Below are 19,488 nucleotides of genomic sequence, written 5' to 3' on the forward strand. Positions count from 1 at the left end.
AAAACAAAACAGCCCTGCAGGCCCAGTTAAGAATTGCTGGTATATCTAGACCACATTACCACACTGAACATTAAAGCTTGAAATTTCTTCACCAAACGGAAACAAAAAATAATTCATGCAGTGGAGGGTTAACTGAACGTCCTTACATATACTTCAATAAGGTCGCGACATTACAACACTTCTTATTATGTGCCACCGGAGTTTAGGGTAGAGTTGTGGTAAAATGTACCATGCATGGTCACACCTTTGGGAGATGCCGGTGATAAAACCCGGGGCCTTTCACATGCAAAGCGAACGCTCTACCACTGAGCTACATCCCCTCACACTACTGAGTTATCGATTGCAACCGTTCTTAACTGAACTTCCTTACATGTACTTCAATAAGATCGCGACATTACAACCCTTCTTATTATGTGCCACCGGAGTTTAGGGTAGAGTTGTGGTAAAATGTACCATGCGTGGTCACACATTTTGGAGATGCCGGAGATCGAACCCGGGGACTTTCACATGCAAAGCGAACGCTCTACCACTGAGCTACATCCTCTCACACTACTGAGTTATCGATTGCAACCGTTCTTAACCGAACTTCCTTACATGTACTTCAATAAGGTCGCGACATTACAACCCTTCTTATTATGTGCTACGGGAGTTTTGCGTAATGATGTGGTAAAATGTACCGTGCAACGTCAAATCTTTTGGAGATGCCGGGGATCGAACCCGGGGCCTTTCACATGCAAAGCGAACGCTCTATCACTGAGCTACATCCCCACACACTGCTTAATTATCGATTGCGACCGTTCTTAAGTGAACTTCCTTACATATACTTCAATAGGGTCGCGACATTACAACCCTTCTTATTATGTGCTACAGGAGTTTTTCCTAATGATGTGGTAAAATGTACCATGCATCGACAAACCTTTAGGATATGCCGGGGATCGATCCCGGGGACTTTTGCATGCAAAGCGAGCGCTCTACTACTCAGCTACATCCCCACACACTTCTATGTAATCGATTACAACCGTTCTCAATCCTCTACTGCATACTGTTGCCATTTGGCAACAAATAAATTTTCATCTGTGGTTTATCGGCACACCTTCAACTGTACAGTCAATTAAACACATATCCCAGTGATGTCTTGTTTTTTTTTTTACACATAACATAAGAAAAAACAGCCCTACAGCCAAAGGTACTCCTTCGACGCCGTCAACATCCTCGCGAACCAACCACAGTTTATTTTACGTGGGCCCTCCCCCTCATATTACCACAGGCTTCAGGAGTACCTCTGGCTCAACCTCAAAGACATTACCGAACTGCAGTCGTCCAAGTATACTTGCGCCCTGCAATACGTACCCAAGGCCAGTAGGCAGTAATGTTCGGTCTTTGAATGTTCAAAGCTTACCGTAAAATCGTGGAAAACCGTATATATATTCCAATATGGCAATCCACATCACATACGAGTGTTAAAATAAAAACAGCCCTGCAGGCCCAGTTAAGAATTGCTGGTATATCTAAACCACATTACCACACTGAACATTAAAGCTTGAAATTTCTTCACCAAACGGAAACAAAAAATAATTCATGCAGTGGAGGGTTAACTGAACGTCCTTACATATACTTCAATAAGGTCGCGACATTACAACCCTTCTTATTATGTGCCACCGGAGTTTAGGGTATAGTTGTGGTAAAATGTACCATGCAATGTCACACATTTTGGAGGTGCCGGGGATCGAACCCGGGGCCTTTCACATGCAAAGCGAACGCTCTACCACTGAGCTACATCCCCACACACTACTCAGTTATCGATTGTAACCGTTCTTAACTGAACTTCCTTACATGTACTTCAATAAGGTCGCGACATTACAACCCTTCTTATTATGTGCTACAGGAGTTTTGCGTAATGATGTGGTAAAATGTACCATGCATCGTCAAACCTTTTGGAGAGGCCGGGGATCGAACCCGGGGCCTTTCACATGCAAAGCGAACGCTCTACCACTGAGCTACATCCCCACGCACTACTTAGTTATCGATTGTAACCGTTCTTAACTGAACTTCCTTACATGTACTTCAATAAGGTCGCGACATTACAACCCTTCTTATTATGTGCTACAGGAGTTTTGCGTAATGATGTGGTAAAATGTACCATGCATCGTCAAACCTTTTGGAGAGGCCGGGGATCGAACCCGGGGCCTTTCACATGCAAAGCGAACGCTCTACCACTGAGCTACATCCCCACACACTGATCAGTTATCGATTGCGACCGTTCTTAACTGAACATCCTTACATGTACTTCAATTAGGTCGCGACATTACAACCCTTCCTATTATGTGCTACAGGAGTTTTGCGTAATGATGTGGTAAAAGGTACCATGCATCGTCAAACCTTTTGGAGATGCCGGGGATCGAACCCGGGGCCTTTCACATGCAAAGCGAACGCTCTACCACAGAGCTACATCCCCACACACTGCTCAGTTATCGATTGCGACCGTTCTTAACTGAACTTCCTTACATATACTTCAATAAGGTCGCGACATTACAACCCTTCTTTTTATGTGCTACAGGAGTTTTGCGTAATGATGTGGTAAAATGTACCGTGCATCGTCAAACCTTTTGGAGATGCCGGGGATCGAACCCGGGGCCTTTCACATGCAAAGCGAACGCTCTACCACTGAGCTACATCCCCACACACTGCTCAGTTATAGATAGCGACCGTTCTTAGCTGAACTTCCTTACATATACTTCAATAAGGTCGCGACATTACAACCCTTCTTATTATGTGCTACAGGAGTTTTGCGTAATGATGTGGTAAAATGTACCATGCATCGTCACACCTTTTGGAGATGCCGGGGATCGAATCCGTGGCCTTTCACATGCAAAGCGAACGCTCTACCACTGAGCTACATCCCCTCACACTACTGAGTGATCGATTGCAACAGTTCTTAACTGAACTTCCTTACATGTACTTCAATAAGGTCGTGACATTACAAACCTTCTTTTTATGTGCTACGGGAGTTTTGCGTAATGATGTGGTAAAATGTACCGTGCAACGTCAAATCTTTTGGAGATGCCGGGGATCGAATCCGGGGCCTTTCACATGCAAAGCGAATGATCTACCACTGAGCTACATCCCCACACACTGCTCAGTTATCGATTGCGACTGTTCTTAACTGAACTTCCTTACATATACTTCAATAAGTTCGCGACATTACAACCCTTCTTATTATGTGCTACAGGAGTTTTGCCTAATGATGTGGTTAAATGTACCATGCATCGACAAACCTTTAGGAGATGCCGGGGATCGAACCCGGGGCCTTTTGCGTGCAAAGCGAGCGCTCTACTACTCAGCTACATCCCCACACACTTCTATGTAATCGATTACAACCGTTCTCAATCCTCTACTGCATACTGTTGCCATTTGGCAAAAAATAAATTTTCATGTGTGGTTTATCGGCACACCTTCAACTGTGCAGTCAATTAAACACATATCCCAGTGATGTCTAATTTTTTTTTTTTTACACATAACATAAGACAAAACAGATCTACAGCCAAAGGTACTCCTTCCACGCCGTCAACATCCACGCGAACCAACCACAGTTTATTTTACGTGGGCCCTCCCCCTCATATTACCACAGGCTTCAGGAGTACCTCTGGCTCAACCTCAAAGACATTACCGACCTGCAGTCGTCCAAGTATACTTGCGCCCTGCAATACGTACCCAAGGCCAGTAGGCAGTAATGTTCGGTCTTTGAATGCTCAAAGCTTACCGTAAAATCGTGGAAAACCGTATATATATTCCAATATCGCAATACACATCACATCATCATCATCATCATCATCTGTTTACCCTCCAGGTTCGGTTTTACCCTCGGACTTAGCGAGGGATCCCACCTCTACCGCCTCAAGGCCAGTGTCCTGGAGCTTCAGACTCTTGGTCGGGGGATACAACTGGGGAGTATGACCAGTACCTCGCCCAGGCGGCCTCACCTGCTAAGCTGAACAGGTTCCTTGTGGGGGGAAGGGAAGATTGGAAGGGATAGGCAAGGAAGAGGGAAGGAAGCGGCCGTGGCCTTAAGTTAGGTACCATCCCGGCATTCGCCTGGACGAGAAGTGGGAAACCACGGAAAACCACTTCCAGGATGGCTGAGGTGGGAATCGAACCCACCTCTACTCAGTTGACCTCCCGAGGCTGAGTGGACCCCGTTCCAGCCCTCGTACCACTTTTCAAATTTCTCGGCAGAGCCGGGAATCGAACCCGGACCTCCGGGGGTGGCAGCTAATCACGCTAACCACTACACCACAGAGGCGGCCAGTCCACATCACATACGAGTGTTAAAACAAAACAGCCCTGCAGGCCCAGTTAAGAATTGCTGGTATATCTAGACCACATTACCACACTGAACATTAAAGCTTGAAATTTCTTCACCAAACGGAAACAAAAAATAATTCATGCAGTGGAGGGTTAACTGAACGTCCTTACATACACTTCAATAAGGTCGCGACATTACAACACTTCTTATTATGTGCCACCGGAGTTTAGGGTAGAGTTGTGGTAAAATGTACCATGCGTGGTCACACCTTTTGGAGATGCCGGAGATCGAACCCGGGGCCTTTCACATGCAAAGCGAACGCTCTACCACTGAGCTACATCCCCTCACACTACTGAGTTATCGACTGCATCCGTTCTTAACTGAACTTCCTTACATATACTTCAATAAGGTCGCGACATTACAACCCTTCTTTTTATGTGCTACAGGAGTTTTGCGTAATGATGTGGTAAAATGTACCGTGCAACGTCAAATCTATTGGAGATGCCGGGGATCGAACCCGGGGCCTTTCACATGCAAAGCGAACGCTCTACCACTGAGCTACATCCCCACACACGGCTCAGTTATCGATTGCGACCGTTCTTAACTGAACTTCCTTAGATATACTTCAATAAGGTCGCGACATTACAACCCTTCTTTTTAAGTGCTACAGGAGTTTTGCGTAATGATGTGGTAAAATGTACCATGCATCGTCAAACCTTTTGGAGATGCCGGGGATCGAACCCGGGGCCTTTTGCATGCAAAGCGAACGCTCTACCACTGAGCTACATCCCCACACACTTCCATGTAATCGATGCAACCGTTCTTAATCCTCTACTGCATACTGTTGCCATTAGGCAACAAATAAATTTTCATCTGTGGTTTATCGGCACACCAACTGTACAGTCAATTAAACACATATCCCAGTGATGTCTTGTTTTTTTTTTTTTTACACATAACATAAGACAAAACAGCCCTACAGCCAAAGGTACTCCTTCCACGCCGTCAACATCCACGCGAACCAACCACAGTTTATTTTACGTGGGCCCTCCCCCTCATATTACCACAGGCTTCAGGAGTACCTCTGGCTCAACCTCAAAGACATTACCGACCTGCAGTCGTCCAAGTATACTTGCGCCCTGCAATACGTACCCAAGGCCAGTAGGCAGTAATGTTCGGTCTTTGAATGTTCAAAGCTTACCGTAAAATCGTGGAAAACCGTATATATATTCCAATATGGCAATCCACATCACATACGAGTGTTAAAATAAAAACAGCCCTGCAGGCCCAGTTAAGAATTGCTGGTATATCTAAACCACATTACCACACTGAACATTAAAGCTTGAAATTTCTTCACCAAACGGAAACAAAAAATAATTCATGCAGTGCAGGGTTAACTGAACGTCCTTACATATACTTCAATAAGGTCGCGAAATTACAACCCTTCTTATTATGTGCCACCGGAGTTTAGGGTATAGTTGTGGTAAAATGTACCATGCAAGGTCACACCTTTTGGAGATGCCGGGGATCGAACCCGGGGCCTTTCACAGGCAAAGCGAACGCTCTACCACTGAGCTACATCCCCACACAGTACTCAGTTATCGATTGTAACCGTTCTTAACTGAACTTCCTTACATGTACTTCAATAAGGTGGCGACATTACAACCCTTCTTATTATGTGCTACAGGAGTTTTGCGTAATGATGTGGTAAAATGTACCATGCATCGTCAAACCTTTTGGAGATGCCGGGGATCGAACCCGGGGCCTTTCACATGCAAAGCGAACGCTCTACCACAGAGCTACATCCCCACACACTGCTCAGTTATCGATTGCGACCCTTCATAACTGAACTTCCTTACATGTACTTCAATAAGGTCGTGACATTACAACCCTTCTTATTATGTGCTACGGGAGTTTTGCGTAATGATGTGGTAAAATGTACCATGCATCGTCAATCCTTTTGGAGATGCCGGGGATCGAACCCGGGGCCTTTCACATGCAAGGCGAACGCTCTACCACTGAGCTACATATCCACACACCGCTCAGATATATCTAGCGACCGTTCTTAGCCGAACTTCCTTACATATACTTCAATAAGGTCGCGACATTACAAACCTTCTTATTATGTGCTACGGGAGTTTTGCGTAATGATGTGGTAAAATGTACCGTGCAACGTCAAATCTTTTGGAGATGCCGGGGATCGAACCCGGGGCCTTTCACATGCAAAGCGAACGCTCTACCACTGAGCTACATCCCCACACACTGCTCAGTTATCGATTGAGACCGTTCTTAACTGAACTTCCTTACATATACTTCAATAAGGTCGTGACATTACAACCCTTCTTATTATGTGCTACGGGAGTTTTGCCTAATGATGTGGTAAAATGTACCATGCATGCATCGACAAAACTTTAGGAGATGCCGGGGATCGAACCCGGGGCCTATTGCATGCAAAGCGAGCGCTCTACTACTCAGCTACATCCCCACACACTTCTATGTAATCGATTACAACCGTTCTCAATCCTCTACTGCATACTGTTGCCATTTGGCAACAAATAAATTTTCATCTGTGGTTTATCGGCACACCTTCAACTGTACAGTCAATTAAACACATATCCCAGTGATGTCTAGTTTTTTTTTTTACACATAACATAAGAAAAAACAGCCCTACAGCCAAAGGTACTCCTTCCACGCCGTCAACATCCACGCGAACCAACCACAGTTTATTTACGTGGGCCCTCCCCCTCATATTACCACAGGCTTCAGGAGTACCTCTGGCTCAACCTCAAAGACATTACCGACCTGCAGTCGTCCAAGTATACTTGCGCCCTGCAATACGTACCCAAGGCCAGTAGGCAGTAATGTTCGGTCTTTGAATGTTCAAAGCTTACCGTAAAATCGTGGAAAACCGTATATATATTCCAATATGGCAATACACATCACATCATCATCATCATCATCATCTGTTTACCCTCCAGGTTCGGTTTTACCCTCGGACTTAGCGAGGGATCCCACCTCTACCGCCTCAAGGCCAGTGTCCTGGAGCTTCAGACTCTTGGTCGGGGGATACAACTGGGGAGTATGACCAGTACCTCGCCCAGGCGGCCTCACCTGCTAAGCTGAACAGGTTCCTTGTGGAGGGAAGGGAAGATTGGAAGGGATAGGCAAGGAAGAGGGAAGGAAGCGGCCGTGGCCTTAAGTTAGGTACAATCCCGGCATTCGCCTGGACGAGAAGTGGGAAACCACGGAAAACCACTTCCAGGATGGCTGAGGTGGGAATCGAACCCACCTCTACTCAGTTGACCTCCCGAGGCTGAGTGGACCCCGTTCCAGCCCTCGTACCACTTTTCAAATTTCGTGGCAGAGCCGGGAATCGAACCCGGACCTCCGGGGGTGGCAGCTAATCACGCTCACCACTACACCACAGAGGCGGCCAGTCCACAGCACATACGAGTGTTAAAACAAAACAGCCCTGCAGGCCCAGTTAAGAATTGCTGGTATATCTAGACCACATTACCACACTGAACATTAAAGCTTGAAATTTCTTCACCAAACGGAAACAAAAAATAATTCATGCAGTGGAGGGTTAACTGAACGTCCTTACATACACTTCAATAAGGTCGCGACATTACAACACTTCTTATTATGTGCCACCGGAGTTTAGGGTAGAGTTGTGGTAAAATGTACCGTGCAACGTCAAATCTATTGGAGATGCCGGGGATCGAACCCGGGGCCTTTCACATGCAAAGCGAACGCTCTACCACTGAGCTACATCCCCACACACTGCTCAGTTATCGATTGCGACCGTTCTTAACTGAACTTCCTTACATATACTTCAATAAGGTCGCGACATTACAACCCTTCTTTTTATGTGCTACAGGAGTTTTGCGTAATGATGTGGTAAAATGTACCATGCATCGTCAAACCTTTTGGAGATGCCGGGGATCGAACCCGGGGCCTTTTGCATGCAAAGCGAACGCTCTACCACTGAGCTACATCCCCACACACTTCCATGTAATCGATGCAACCGTTCTTAATCCTCTACTGCATACTGTTGCCATTAGGCAACAAATAAATTTTCATCTGTGGTTTATCGGCACACCAACTGTACAGTCAATTAAACACATATCCCAGTGATGTCTTGTTTTTTTTTTTTTACACATAACATAAGACAAAACAGCCCTACAGCCAAAGGTACTCCTTCCACGCCGTCAACATCCACGCGAACCAACCACAGTTTATTTTACGTGGGCCCTCCCCCTCATATTACCACAGGCTTCAGGAGTACCTCTGGCTCAACCTCAAAGACATTACCGACCTGCAGTCGTCCAAGTATACTTGCGCCCTGCAATACGTTCCCAAGGCCAGTAGGCAGTAATGTTCGGTCTTTGAATGTTCAAAGCTTACCGTAAAATCGTGGAAAACCGTATATATATTCCAATATGGCAATCCACATCACATACGAGTGTTAAAATAAAAACAGCCCTGCAGGCCCAGTTAAGAATTGCTGGTATATCTAAACCACATTACCACACTGAACATTAAAGCTTGAAATTTCTTCACCAAACGGAAACAAAAAATAATTCATGCAGTGCAGGGTTAACTGAACTTCCTTACATATACTTCAATAAGTTCGCGACATTACAATCCTTCTTATTATGTGCCACCGGAGTTTAGGGTAGAGTTGTGGTAAAATGTACCATGCAACGTCACACTTTTGGAGATGACGGGGATCGAACCCGGGGCCTTTCACATGCAAAGCGAACGCTCAACCACTGAGCTACATCCCCACACACTTCCACGTTATCGATTGCAACCGTTCTTAATCCTCTACTGCATACTGTTGCCATTAGGCAACAAATAAATTTTTCATCTCTGGTTTATCGGCACACCTTCAACTGTACAGTCAATTAAACACATATCCCAGTGATGTCTTGTTTTTTTTTTTACACATAACATAAGACAAAACAGCCCTACAGCCAAAGGTACTCCTTCCACCCCGTCAATATCCACGCGAACCAACCACCGTTTATTTTACGTGGGCCCTCCCCCTCATATTACCACAAGCTTCAGGAGTACCTCTGGCTCAACCTCAAAGACATTACCGACCTGCTGTCGTGCAAGTATACTTGCGCCCTGCAATACGTACCCAACCAGTATCCAGTATTCGGGAGATAGTAGGTTCGAACCCCACTGTCGGCAGCCCTGAAAATGGTTTTCCGTGGTTTCCCATTTTCACACCAGGCAAATGCTGGGGCTGTACCTTAATTAAGGCCACGGCCGCTTCCTTCCCACTCCTAGCCCTTCCCTGTTCCACCGTCGCCATAAGACCTATCTGAGTCGGTGCGACGTAAAGCAACTAGCAAAAAAAAAAAATACGTACCCAAGGCCAGTAGGCAGTAATGTTCGGTCTTTGAATGTTCAAAGCTTACCGTAAAATCGTGGAAAACCGTATATATATTCCAATATGGCAATCCACATCACATACGCGTGTTAAAAAAAAACAGCGCTGCAGGCCCAGTTAAGAATTGCTGGTATATCTAAACCACATTACCACACTGAACATTAAAGCTTGAAATTTCTTCACCAAACGGAAACAAAAAATAATTCATGCAGTGCAGGGTTAACTGAACGTCCTTACATATACTTCAATAAGGTCGCGAAATTACAACCCTTCTTATTATGTGCCACCGGAGTTTAGGGTATAGTTGTGGTAAAATGTACCATGCAAGGTCACACCTTTTGGAGATGCCGGGGATCGAACCCGGGGCCTTTCACAGGCAAAGCGAACGCTCTACCACTGAGCTACATCCCCACACACTACTCAGTTATCGATTGTAACCGTTCTTAACTGAACTTCCTTACATGTACTTCAATAAGGTGGCGACATTACAACCCTTCTTATTATGTGCTACAGGAGTTTTGCGTAATGATGTGGTAAAATGTACCATGCATCGTCAAACCTTTTGGAGATGCCGGGGATCGAACCCGGGGCCTTTCACATGCAAAGCGAACGCTCTACCACAGAGCTACATCCCCACACACTGCTCAGTTATCGATTGCGACCCTTCATAACTGAATTTCCTTACATGTACTTCAATAAGGTCGTGACATTACAACCCTTCTTATTATGTGCTACGGGAGTTTTGCGTAATGATGTGGTAAAACGTACCATGCATCGTCAATCCTTTTGGAGATGCCGGGGATCGAACCCGGGGCCTTTCACATGCAAGGCGAACGCTCTACCACTGAGCTACATCCCCACACACCGCTCAGATATATATAGCGACCGTTCTTAGCCGAACTTCCTTACATATACTTCAATAAGGTCGCGACATTACAAACCTTCTTATTATGTGCTACGGGAGTTTTGCGTAATTATGTGGTAAAACGTACCGCGCAACGTCAAACCTTTTGGAGATGCCGGGGATCGAACCCGGGGCATTTCACATGCAAAGCGAACACTCTACCGCTGAGCTACATCCCCACACACTGCTCAGTTATCGATTGCGACCGTTCTTAACTGAACTTCCTTACATGTACTTCAATAAGGTCGCGACATTACAACCCTTCTTATTATGTGCTACAGGAGTTTTGCGTAATGATGTGGTAAAATGTACCATGCATCGTCAAAACCTTTTGGAGATGCCAGGGATCGAACCCGGGGCCTTTCACATGCAAAGCGAACGCTCTACCACTGTGCTACATCCCCACACCCTGCTCAGTTATCGATTGCGACCGTTCTTAACTGAACTTCCTTACATGTACTTCAATAAGGTCGCGACATTACAACCCTTCTTATTATGTGCTACAGGAGTTTTGCGTAATGATGTTTTAAAATGTACCGGGCATCGTCAAAGCTTTTTAAGATGCCTGGGATGGAACCCGGAGCCTTTTGCATGCAAAGCGAACGCTCTACCACTGAGCTACAACCCCACACACTTCTATGTAATCGTTTGCAACCGTTCTTAATCTTCTACTGCATACTGTTGCCAATAGGCAACAAATAAATTTTCATCTGTGGTTTATCGGCACACCTTCAACTGTACAGTCAATTAAACACATATCCCAGTGACGTCTTGTTTTTTTTACATAACATAAGACAAAACAGCCCTACAGCCAAAGGTACACCTTCCACCCCGTCAACATCCACGCGAACCAACCTCCGATTATTTTACTTGGGCCCTCCCCGTCATATTAATACAGGCTAGAAGAGTACCTCTGGCTCAACCTCAAGGACATTACCGACCTACGGTCCTGCAAGTATACTTGCGACCTGCAATACGTACCCATAGCCAGTAGGCAGTAATGTTCGGCCTTTGAATGTTAAAAGCTTACCATAAAATCGTGTAAAACCGTCAACGTCATACTGTTCATTTATCGATTACAACCCTTCATATTATGTGCCACAGGAGTTTTGCGTAATGATAAGTTAAAATGTACCTTGCATCGTCAAAGCTTTTGGAGATGCCGCGGATCGAACCCGTGGCCTTTCACATGCAAAGCGAACGCTCTACCACTGAGCTACATCCCCTCACACTACTGAGTTATCGATTGCAACCGTTCTTAACTGAACTTCCTTACATGTACTTCAATAAAGTCGCGACATTACAACCCTTCTTATTATGTGCTACGGGAGTTTTGGGTAATGATGTGGTAAAATGTACCGTGCAACGTCACATCTATTGGAGATGCCGGGGATCGAACCAGGGGCTTTTCACATGCAAAGCGAACGCTCTACCACTGAGCTACATCCCCACACACTGCTCAGTTGTCGATTGCGATCGTTCTTAACAGAACTTCCTTACATATACTTCAATAAGATCGCGACATTACAACCCTTCTTTTTATGTGCTACAGGAGTTTTGCGTAATGATGTGGTAAAATGTACCATGCATCGTCAAACCTTTTGGAGATGCCGGGGATCGAACCTGGGGCCTTTTGCATGCAAAGCGAACGCTCTACCACTGAGCTACATCCCCACACACTTCTATCTAATCGATGCAACCGTTCTTAATCCTCTACTGCATACTGTTGCCATTAGGCAACAAATAAATTTTCATCTGTGGTTTATCGGCACACCTTCAACTGTACAGTCAATTAAACACATATCCCAGTGATGTCTTGTTTTTTTATTTTACACATAACATAAGACAAAACAGCCCTACAGCCAAAGGTACTCCTTCCACGCCGTCAACATCCACGCGAACCAACCACAGTTTATTTTACGTGGGCCCTCCCCCTCATATTACCACAGGCTTCAGGAGTACCTCTGGCTCAACCTCAAAGACATTACCGACCTGCAGTCGTCCAAGTATACTTGCGCCCTGCAATACGTACCCAAGGCCAGTAGGCAGTAATGTTCGGTTTTTGAATGTTCAAAGCTTACCGTAAAATCGTGGAGAACCGTATATATATTCCAATATGGCAATCCACATCACATCATCATCATCATCATCATCTGTTTACCCTCCAGGTTCGGTTTCTCCCTCGGACTTAGCGAGGGATCCCGCCTCTACCGCCTCAAGGGCAGTGTCCCGGAACTTCAGACTCTTGGTCGGGGGATACAACTGGGGAGTATGACCAGTACGTCGCCCAGGCGGCCTCACCTGCTAAGCTGAACAGGGGCCTTGTGGAGGGAAGGGAAGATTGGAAGGGATAGGCAAGGAAGAGGGAAGGAAGCGGCCGTGGCCTTAAGTTACGTACCATCCCGGCATTCGCCTGGAGGAGAAGTGGGAAACCACGGAAAACCACTTCCAGTATGGCTGAGGTGGGAATCGAACCCACCTCTACTCAGTTGACCTCCCGAGGCTGAGTGGACCCTGTTCCAGCCCTCGTACCACTTTTCAAAATTCGTGGCAGAGCCGGGAATCGAACCCGGACCTCCGGGGGTGGCAGCTAATCACGCTAACCACTACACCACAGAGGCGGCCAATCCACATCACATACGAGTGTTAAAACAAAACAGCCCTGCAGGCCCAGTTAAGAATTGCTGGTATATCTAGACCACATTACCACACTGAACATTAAAGCTTGAAATTTCTTCACCAAACGGAAACAAAAAATAATTCATGCAGTGGAGGGTTAACTGAACGTCCTTACATATACTTCAATAAGGTCGCGACATTACAACACTTCTTATTATGTGCCACCGGAGTTTGGGGTAGAGTTGTGGTAAAATGTACCATGCATGGTCACACCTTTGGGAGATGCCGGTGATAAAACCCGGGGCCTTTCACATGCAAAGCGAACGCTCTACCACTGAGCTACATCCCCTCACACTACTGAGTTATCGATTGCAACCGTTCTTAACTGAACTTCCTTACATGTACTTCAATAGGATCGCGACATTACAACCCTTCTTATTATGTGCCACCGGAGTTTAGGGTAGAGTTGTGGTAAAATGTACCATGCGTGGTCACACATTTTGGAGATGCCGGAGATCGAACCCGGGGACTTTCACATGCAAAGCGAACGCTCTACCACTGAGCTACATCCTCGCACACTACTGAGTTATCGATTGCAACCGTTCTTAACCGAACTTCCTTACATGTACTTCAATAAGGTCGCGACATTACAACCCTTCTTATTATATGCTACGGGAGTTTTGCGTAATGATGTGGTAAAATGTACCGTGCAACGTCAAATCTTTTGGAGATGCCGGGGATCGAACCCGGGGCCTTTCACATGCAAAGCGAACGCTCTATCACTGAGCTACATCCCCACACACTGCTTAATTATCGATTGCGACCGTTCTTAATTGAACTTCCTTACATATACTTCAATAGGGTCGCGACATTACAACCCTTCTTATTATGTGCTACAGGAGTTTTGCGTAATGATGTGGTAAAATGTACCATGCATCGTCACACCTTTTGGAGATGCCGCGGATCGAACCCGTGGCCTTTCACATGCAAAGCGAACGCTCTACCACTGAGCTACATCCCCACACACTTCTATGTAACCGATGCAACCGTTCTTAAACCTCTACTGCATACTGTTTCCATTAGGCAACAAATAAATTTTCATCTGTGGTTTATCGGCACACCTTCAACTGTACAGTCAATTAAACACATATCCCAGTGATGTCTTGTTTTTTTTTTTACACATAACATAAGAAAAAACAGCCCTACAGCCAAAGGTACTCCTTCGACGCCGTCAACATCCACGCGAACCAACCACAGTTTATTTTACGTGGGCCCTCCCCCTCATATTACCACAGGCTTCAGGAGTACCTCTGGCTCAACCTCAAAGACATTACCGAACTGCAGTCGTCCAAGTATACTTGCGCCCTGCAATACGTACCCAAGGCCAGTAGGCAGTAATGTTCGGTCTTTGAATGTTCAAAGCTTACCGTAAAATCGTGGAAAACCGTATATATATTCCAATATGGCAATCCACATCAAATACGAGTGTTAAAATAAAAACAGCCCTGCAGGCCCAGTTAAGAATTGCTGGTATATCTAAACCACATTACCACACTGAACATTAAAGCTTGAAATTTCTTCACCAAACGGAAACAAAAAATAATTCATGCAGGGGAGGGTTAACTGAACGTCCTTACATATACTTCAATAAGGTCGCGAAATTACAACCCTTCTTATTATGTGCCACCGGAGTTTAGGGTATAGTTGTGGTAAAATGTACCATGCAATGTCACACCTTTTGGAGGTGCCGGGGATCGAACCCGGGGCCTTTCAAATGCAAAGCGAACGCTCTACCACTGAGCTACATCCCCACACACTACTCAGTTATCGATTGTAACCGTTCTTAACTGAACTTCCTTACATGTACTTCAATAAGGTCGCGACATTACAACCCTTCTTATTATGTGCTACAGGAGTTTTGCGTAATGATGTGGAAAAATGTACCATGCATCGTCACACATTTTGGAGATGCCGGGGATCGAACTCGGGGCCTTTCACATGCAAAGCGAACGCTCTACCACTGAGCTACATCCCCACACACTGCTCAGTTATCAATTGCGACCGTTCTTAACTGAACTTCCTTACATATACTTCAATAAGGTCGCGACATTACAACCCTTCTTATTATGTGCTACAGGAGTTTTGCCTAATGATGTGGTAAAATGTACCATGCATCGACAAACCTTTAGGATATGCCGGGGATCGAACCCGGGGACTTTTGCATGCAAAGCGAGCGCTCTACTACTCAGCTACATCCCCACACACTTCTATGTAATCGATTACAACCGTTCTCAATCCTCTACTGCATACTGTTGCCATTTGGCAACAAATAAATTTTCATCTGTGGTTTATCGGCACACCTTCAACTGTACAGTCAATTAAACACATATCCCAGTGATGTCTTGTTTTTTTTTTTACACATAACATAAGAAAAAACAGCCCTACAGCCAAAGGTACTCCTTCGACGCCGTCAACATCCACGCGAACCAACCACAGTTTATTTTACGTGGGCCCTCCCCCTCATATTACCACAGGCTTCAGGAGTACCTCTGGCTCAACCTCAAAGACATTACCGAACTGCAGTCGTCCAAGTATACTTGCGCCCTGCAATACGTACCCAAGGCCAGTAGGCAGTAATGTTCGGTCTTTGAATGTTCAAAGCTTACCGTAAAATCGTGGAAAACCGTATATATATTCCAATATGGCAATCCACATCACATACGAGTGTTAAAATAAAAACAGCCCTGCAGGCCCAGTTAAGAATTGCTGGTATATCTAAACCACATTACCACACTGAACATTAAAGCTTGAAATTTCTTCACCAAACGGAAACAAAAAATAATTCATGCAGTGGAGGGTTAACTGAACGTCCTTACATATACTTCAATAAGGTCCCGACATTACAACCCTTCTTATTATGTGCCACCGGAGTTTAGGGTATAGTTGTGGTAAAATGTACCATGCAATGTCACACCTTTTGGAGGTGCCGGGGATCGAACCCGGGGCCTTTCACATGCAAAGCGAAAGCTCTACCACTGAGCTACATCCCCACACACTACTCAGTTATCGATTGTAACCGTTCTTAACTGAACTTCCTTACATGTACTTCAATAAGGTCGCGACATTACAACCCTTCTTATTATGTGCTACAGGAGTTTTGCGTAATGATGTGGTAAAATGTACCATGCAATGTCACACCTTCGGAGATGCCGGGGATCGAACCCGGGGACTTTCACATGCAAAGCGAACGCTCTACCACTGAGCTACATCCCCACGCACTACTTTGTTATCGATTGTAACCGTTCTTAACTGAATTTCCTTACATGTACTTCAATAAGGTCGCGACATTACAACCCTTCTTATTATGTGCTACAGGAGTTTTGCGTAATGATGTGGTAAAATGTACCATGCATCGTCAAACCTTTTGGAGATGCCGGGGATCGAACCCGGGGCCTTTCACATGCAAAGCGAACGCTCTACCACTGAGCTACATCCCCACACACTGATCAGTTATCGATTGCGACCGTTCTTAACTGAACTTCCTTACATGTACTTCAATTAGGTCGCGACATTACAACCCTTCCTATTATGTGCTACAGGAGTTTTGCGTAATGATGTGGTAAAAGGTACCATGCATCGTCAAACCTTTTGGAGATGCCGGGGATCGAACCCGGGGCCTTTCACATGCAAAGCGAACGCTCTACCACTGAGCTACATCCCCACACACTGCTCAGTTATCGATTGCGACCGTTCTTAACTGAACTTCCTTAAATATACTTCAATAAGGTCGCGACATTACAACCCTTCTTTTTATGTGCTACAGGAGTTTTGCGTAATGATGTGGTAAAATGTACCGTGCATCGTCAAACCTTTTGGAGATGCCGGGGATCGAACCCGGGGCCTTTCACATGCAAAGCGAACGCTCTACCACTGAGCTACATCCCCACACACTTCCATGTAATCGATTGCAACCGTTCTTAATCCTCTACTGCATACTGTTGCCATTAGGCAACAAATAAATTTTCATCTGTGGTTTATCGCCACACCTTCAACTGTACAGTCAATTAAACACATATCCCAGTGACGTCTTTTTTTTTTTACATAACATAAGACAAAACAGCCCTACAGCCAAAGGTACACCTTCCACCCCGTCAACATCCACGCGAACCAACCTCCGTTTATTTTACTTGGGCCCTCCCCGTCATATTAATACAGGCTTCAAGAGTACCTCTGGCTCAACCTCAAAGACATTACCGACCTACGGTCCTGCAAGTATACTTGCGCCCTGCAATACGTACCCATAGCCAGTAGGCAGTAATGTTCGGCATTTGAATGTTAAAAGCTAACCATAAAATCTTGTAAAACCTTATATATATGTTCCAATATGGCAATCAACATCATAGTGTTCATTTATCGATTACAACCCTTCTTATTATGTGCCACAGGAGTTTTGCGTAATGATGTGGTAAAATGTACCATGCATCGTCAAACCTTTTGGAGATACCGGGGATCGAACCCGGGGCCTTTCACATGCAATGCGAACGCTCTACCACAGAGCTACATCCCCACACACTGCTCAGTTATCGATTGCGACCCTTCATAACTGAACTTCCTTACATGTACTTCAATAAGGTCGTGACATTACAACCCTTCTTATTATGTGCTACGGGAGTTTTGCGTAATGATGTGGTAAAATGTACCATGCATCGTCAATCCTTTTGGAGATGCCGGGGATCGAACCCGGGGCCTTTCACATGCAAGGCGAACGCTCTACCACTGAGCTACATCCCCACACACCGCTCAGATATATATAGCGACCGTTCTTAGCCGAACTTCCTTACATATACTTCAATAAGGTCGCGACATTACAAACCTTCTTATTATGTGCTACGGGAGTTTTGCGTAATGATGTGGTAAAATGTACCGTGCAACGTCAAATCTGTTGGAGATGCCGGGGATCGAACCCGGGGCCTTTCACACGCAAAGCGAACGCTCTACCACTGAGCTACATCCCCACACACTGCTCAGTTATCGATTGAGACCGTTCTTAACTGAACTTCCTTACATATACTTCAATAAGGTCGTGACATTACAACCCTTCTTATTATGTGCTACGGGAGTTTTGCCTAATGATGTGGTAAAATGTACCATGCATCGACAAAACTTTAGGAGGTGCCGGGGATCGAACCCGGGGCCTATTGCATGCAAAGCAAGCGCTCTACTACTCAGCTACATCCCCACACACTTCTATGTAATCGATTACAACCGTTCTCAATCCTCTACTGCATACTGTTGCCATTTGGCAACAAATAAATTTTCATCTGTGGTTTATCGGCACACCTTCAACTGTACAGTCAATTAAACACATATCCCAGGGATGTCTAGTTTTTTTTTTTTACACATAACATAAGAAAAAACAGCCCTACAGCCAAAGGTACTCCTTCCACGCCGTCAACATCCACGCGAACCAACCACAGTTTATTTACGTGGGCCCTCCCCCTCATATTACCACAGGCTTCAGGAGTACCTCTGGCTCAACCTCAAAGACATTACCGACCTACAGTCGTCCAAGTATACTTGCGCCCTGCAATACGCACCCAAGGCCAGTAGGCAGTAATGTTCGGTCTTTGAATGTTCAAAGCTTACCGTAAAATCGTGGAAAACCGTATATATATTCCAATATGGCAATCCACATCACATACGAGTGTTAAAATAAAAACAGCCTTGCAGGCCCAGTTAAGAATTGCTGGTATATCTAAACCACATTACCACACTGAACATTAAAGCTTGAAATTTCTTCACCAAACGGAAACAAAAAATAATTCATGCAGTGGAGGGTTAACTGAACGTCCTTACATATACTTCAATAAGGTCGCGACATTACAACCCTTCTTATTATGTGCCACCGGAGTTTAGGGTATAGTTGTGGTAAAATGTACCATGCAAGGTCACACCTTTTGGAGATGCCGGGGATCGAACCCGGGGCCTTTCACACGCAAAGCGAACGCTCTACCACTGAGCTACATCCCCACACACTGCTCAGGTATAGATAGCGACCGTTCTTAGCTGAACTTCCTTACATATACTTCAATAAGGTCGCGACATTACAACCCTTCTTATTATGTGCTACAGGAGTTTTGCGTAATGATGTGGTAAAATGTACCATGCATCGTCACACCTTTTGGAGATGCCGGGGATCGAATCCGTGGCCTTTCACATGCAAAGCGAACGCTCTACCACTGAGCTACATCCCCTCACACT

General features: G+C 45.3%; 42 non-coding genes across 42 annotated transcripts; all 42 read right to left on the reverse strand.

Moving 5' to 3' along the window:
- Positions 1 to 472: 472 nt before the first annotated feature.
- Positions 473 to 544, reverse strand: TRNAA-UGC (transfer RNA alanine (anticodon UGC)). Its single transcript has one exon. It is a non-coding gene; the product is annotated as a tRNA-Ala (tRNA).
- A 152-nt stretch (positions 545 to 696) lies between these two features.
- On the reverse strand, positions 697 to 768 carry TRNAA-UGC (transfer RNA alanine (anticodon UGC)). The gene has a single exon. It is a non-coding gene; the product is annotated as a tRNA-Ala (tRNA).
- A 943-nt stretch (positions 769 to 1,711) lies between these two features.
- Positions 1,712 to 1,783, reverse strand: TRNAA-UGC (transfer RNA alanine (anticodon UGC)). The gene has a single exon. It is a non-coding gene; the product is annotated as a tRNA-Ala (tRNA).
- A 152-nt stretch (positions 1,784 to 1,935) lies between these two features.
- Positions 1,936 to 2,007, reverse strand: TRNAA-UGC (transfer RNA alanine (anticodon UGC)). The gene has a single exon. It is a non-coding gene; the product is annotated as a tRNA-Ala (tRNA).
- A 152-nt stretch (positions 2,008 to 2,159) lies between these two features.
- On the reverse strand, positions 2,160 to 2,231 carry TRNAA-UGC (transfer RNA alanine (anticodon UGC)). Its single transcript has one exon. It is a non-coding gene; the product is annotated as a tRNA-Ala (tRNA).
- Positions 2,232 to 2,383: 152 nt separating this feature from the next.
- TRNAA-UGC (transfer RNA alanine (anticodon UGC)) lies at positions 2,384 to 2,455 on the reverse strand. Its single transcript has one exon. It is a non-coding gene; the product is annotated as a tRNA-Ala (tRNA).
- A 152-nt stretch (positions 2,456 to 2,607) lies between these two features.
- TRNAA-UGC (transfer RNA alanine (anticodon UGC)) lies at positions 2,608 to 2,679 on the reverse strand. The gene has a single exon. It is a non-coding gene; the product is annotated as a tRNA-Ala (tRNA).
- A 152-nt stretch (positions 2,680 to 2,831) lies between these two features.
- Positions 2,832 to 2,903, reverse strand: TRNAA-UGC (transfer RNA alanine (anticodon UGC)). The gene has a single exon. It is a non-coding gene; the product is annotated as a tRNA-Ala (tRNA).
- A 152-nt stretch (positions 2,904 to 3,055) lies between these two features.
- Positions 3,056 to 3,127, reverse strand: TRNAA-UGC (transfer RNA alanine (anticodon UGC)). The gene has a single exon. It is a non-coding gene; the product is annotated as a tRNA-Ala (tRNA).
- A 1,448-nt stretch (positions 3,128 to 4,575) lies between these two features.
- On the reverse strand, positions 4,576 to 4,647 carry TRNAA-UGC (transfer RNA alanine (anticodon UGC)). Its single transcript has one exon. It is a non-coding gene; the product is annotated as a tRNA-Ala (tRNA).
- Positions 4,648 to 4,799: 152 nt separating this feature from the next.
- TRNAA-UGC (transfer RNA alanine (anticodon UGC)) lies at positions 4,800 to 4,871 on the reverse strand. The gene has a single exon. It is a non-coding gene; the product is annotated as a tRNA-Ala (tRNA).
- A 152-nt stretch (positions 4,872 to 5,023) lies between these two features.
- Positions 5,024 to 5,095, reverse strand: TRNAA-UGC (transfer RNA alanine (anticodon UGC)). Its single transcript has one exon. It is a non-coding gene; the product is annotated as a tRNA-Ala (tRNA).
- A 718-nt stretch (positions 5,096 to 5,813) lies between these two features.
- On the reverse strand, positions 5,814 to 5,885 carry TRNAA-UGC (transfer RNA alanine (anticodon UGC)). The gene has a single exon. It is a non-coding gene; the product is annotated as a tRNA-Ala (tRNA).
- A 152-nt stretch (positions 5,886 to 6,037) lies between these two features.
- Positions 6,038 to 6,109, reverse strand: TRNAA-UGC (transfer RNA alanine (anticodon UGC)). The gene has a single exon. It is a non-coding gene; the product is annotated as a tRNA-Ala (tRNA).
- A 152-nt stretch (positions 6,110 to 6,261) lies between these two features.
- On the reverse strand, positions 6,262 to 6,333 carry TRNAA-UGC (transfer RNA alanine (anticodon UGC)). Its single transcript has one exon. It is a non-coding gene; the product is annotated as a tRNA-Ala (tRNA).
- A 152-nt stretch (positions 6,334 to 6,485) lies between these two features.
- On the reverse strand, positions 6,486 to 6,557 carry TRNAA-UGC (transfer RNA alanine (anticodon UGC)). The gene has a single exon. It is a non-coding gene; the product is annotated as a tRNA-Ala (tRNA).
- Positions 6,558 to 8,006: 1,449 nt separating this feature from the next.
- TRNAA-UGC (transfer RNA alanine (anticodon UGC)) lies at positions 8,007 to 8,078 on the reverse strand. Its single transcript has one exon. It is a non-coding gene; the product is annotated as a tRNA-Ala (tRNA).
- A 152-nt stretch (positions 8,079 to 8,230) lies between these two features.
- On the reverse strand, positions 8,231 to 8,302 carry TRNAA-UGC (transfer RNA alanine (anticodon UGC)). Its single transcript has one exon. It is a non-coding gene; the product is annotated as a tRNA-Ala (tRNA).
- A 716-nt stretch (positions 8,303 to 9,018) lies between these two features.
- Positions 9,019 to 9,090, reverse strand: TRNAA-UGC (transfer RNA alanine (anticodon UGC)). The gene has a single exon. It is a non-coding gene; the product is annotated as a tRNA-Ala (tRNA).
- Positions 9,091 to 10,043: 953 nt separating this feature from the next.
- On the reverse strand, positions 10,044 to 10,115 carry TRNAA-UGC (transfer RNA alanine (anticodon UGC)). Its single transcript has one exon. It is a non-coding gene; the product is annotated as a tRNA-Ala (tRNA).
- A 152-nt stretch (positions 10,116 to 10,267) lies between these two features.
- On the reverse strand, positions 10,268 to 10,339 carry TRNAA-UGC (transfer RNA alanine (anticodon UGC)). Its single transcript has one exon. It is a non-coding gene; the product is annotated as a tRNA-Ala (tRNA).
- Positions 10,340 to 10,491: 152 nt separating this feature from the next.
- TRNAA-UGC (transfer RNA alanine (anticodon UGC)) lies at positions 10,492 to 10,563 on the reverse strand. Its single transcript has one exon. It is a non-coding gene; the product is annotated as a tRNA-Ala (tRNA).
- A 152-nt stretch (positions 10,564 to 10,715) lies between these two features.
- TRNAA-UGC (transfer RNA alanine (anticodon UGC)) lies at positions 10,716 to 10,787 on the reverse strand. Its single transcript has one exon. It is a non-coding gene; the product is annotated as a tRNA-Ala (tRNA).
- A 153-nt stretch (positions 10,788 to 10,940) lies between these two features.
- TRNAA-UGC (transfer RNA alanine (anticodon UGC)) lies at positions 10,941 to 11,012 on the reverse strand. Its single transcript has one exon. It is a non-coding gene; the product is annotated as a tRNA-Ala (tRNA).
- Positions 11,013 to 11,762: 750 nt separating this feature from the next.
- Positions 11,763 to 11,834, reverse strand: TRNAA-UGC (transfer RNA alanine (anticodon UGC)). The gene has a single exon. It is a non-coding gene; the product is annotated as a tRNA-Ala (tRNA).
- A 152-nt stretch (positions 11,835 to 11,986) lies between these two features.
- On the reverse strand, positions 11,987 to 12,058 carry TRNAA-UGC (transfer RNA alanine (anticodon UGC)). Its single transcript has one exon. It is a non-coding gene; the product is annotated as a tRNA-Ala (tRNA).
- A 152-nt stretch (positions 12,059 to 12,210) lies between these two features.
- On the reverse strand, positions 12,211 to 12,282 carry TRNAA-UGC (transfer RNA alanine (anticodon UGC)). The gene has a single exon. It is a non-coding gene; the product is annotated as a tRNA-Ala (tRNA).
- A 1,446-nt stretch (positions 12,283 to 13,728) lies between these two features.
- Positions 13,729 to 13,800, reverse strand: TRNAA-UGC (transfer RNA alanine (anticodon UGC)). Its single transcript has one exon. It is a non-coding gene; the product is annotated as a tRNA-Ala (tRNA).
- Positions 13,801 to 13,952: 152 nt separating this feature from the next.
- Positions 13,953 to 14,024, reverse strand: TRNAA-UGC (transfer RNA alanine (anticodon UGC)). The gene has a single exon. It is a non-coding gene; the product is annotated as a tRNA-Ala (tRNA).
- Positions 14,025 to 14,176: 152 nt separating this feature from the next.
- Positions 14,177 to 14,248, reverse strand: TRNAA-UGC (transfer RNA alanine (anticodon UGC)). Its single transcript has one exon. It is a non-coding gene; the product is annotated as a tRNA-Ala (tRNA).
- Positions 14,249 to 14,966: 718 nt separating this feature from the next.
- On the reverse strand, positions 14,967 to 15,038 carry TRNAA-UGC (transfer RNA alanine (anticodon UGC)). Its single transcript has one exon. It is a non-coding gene; the product is annotated as a tRNA-Ala (tRNA).
- A 152-nt stretch (positions 15,039 to 15,190) lies between these two features.
- TRNAA-UGC (transfer RNA alanine (anticodon UGC)) lies at positions 15,191 to 15,262 on the reverse strand. Its single transcript has one exon. It is a non-coding gene; the product is annotated as a tRNA-Ala (tRNA).
- Positions 15,263 to 16,205: 943 nt separating this feature from the next.
- On the reverse strand, positions 16,206 to 16,277 carry TRNAA-UGC (transfer RNA alanine (anticodon UGC)). Its single transcript has one exon. It is a non-coding gene; the product is annotated as a tRNA-Ala (tRNA).
- A 151-nt stretch (positions 16,278 to 16,428) lies between these two features.
- On the reverse strand, positions 16,429 to 16,500 carry TRNAA-UGC (transfer RNA alanine (anticodon UGC)). Its single transcript has one exon. It is a non-coding gene; the product is annotated as a tRNA-Ala (tRNA).
- Positions 16,501 to 16,652: 152 nt separating this feature from the next.
- Positions 16,653 to 16,724, reverse strand: TRNAA-UGC (transfer RNA alanine (anticodon UGC)). Its single transcript has one exon. It is a non-coding gene; the product is annotated as a tRNA-Ala (tRNA).
- A 152-nt stretch (positions 16,725 to 16,876) lies between these two features.
- On the reverse strand, positions 16,877 to 16,948 carry TRNAA-UGC (transfer RNA alanine (anticodon UGC)). Its single transcript has one exon. It is a non-coding gene; the product is annotated as a tRNA-Ala (tRNA).
- Positions 16,949 to 17,100: 152 nt separating this feature from the next.
- TRNAA-UGC (transfer RNA alanine (anticodon UGC)) lies at positions 17,101 to 17,172 on the reverse strand. The gene has a single exon. It is a non-coding gene; the product is annotated as a tRNA-Ala (tRNA).
- A 550-nt stretch (positions 17,173 to 17,722) lies between these two features.
- TRNAA-UGC (transfer RNA alanine (anticodon UGC)) lies at positions 17,723 to 17,794 on the reverse strand. Its single transcript has one exon. It is a non-coding gene; the product is annotated as a tRNA-Ala (tRNA).
- Positions 17,795 to 17,946: 152 nt separating this feature from the next.
- TRNAA-UGC (transfer RNA alanine (anticodon UGC)) lies at positions 17,947 to 18,018 on the reverse strand. The gene has a single exon. It is a non-coding gene; the product is annotated as a tRNA-Ala (tRNA).
- A 152-nt stretch (positions 18,019 to 18,170) lies between these two features.
- Positions 18,171 to 18,242, reverse strand: TRNAA-UGC (transfer RNA alanine (anticodon UGC)). The gene has a single exon. It is a non-coding gene; the product is annotated as a tRNA-Ala (tRNA).
- Positions 18,243 to 19,185: 943 nt separating this feature from the next.
- On the reverse strand, positions 19,186 to 19,257 carry TRNAA-UGC (transfer RNA alanine (anticodon UGC)). The gene has a single exon. It is a non-coding gene; the product is annotated as a tRNA-Ala (tRNA).
- A 152-nt stretch (positions 19,258 to 19,409) lies between these two features.
- On the reverse strand, positions 19,410 to 19,481 carry TRNAA-UGC (transfer RNA alanine (anticodon UGC)). The gene has a single exon. It is a non-coding gene; the product is annotated as a tRNA-Ala (tRNA).
- Between the last annotated feature and the right edge of the window lie 7 nt (positions 19,482 to 19,488).

The sequence above is a fragment of the Anabrus simplex genome, chromosome 2 (assembly GCF_040414725.1).
Source record: "Anabrus simplex isolate iqAnaSimp1 chromosome 2, ASM4041472v1, whole genome shotgun sequence".
NCBI lineage: Eukaryota > Metazoa > Arthropoda > Insecta > Orthoptera > Tettigoniidae > Anabrus > Anabrus simplex.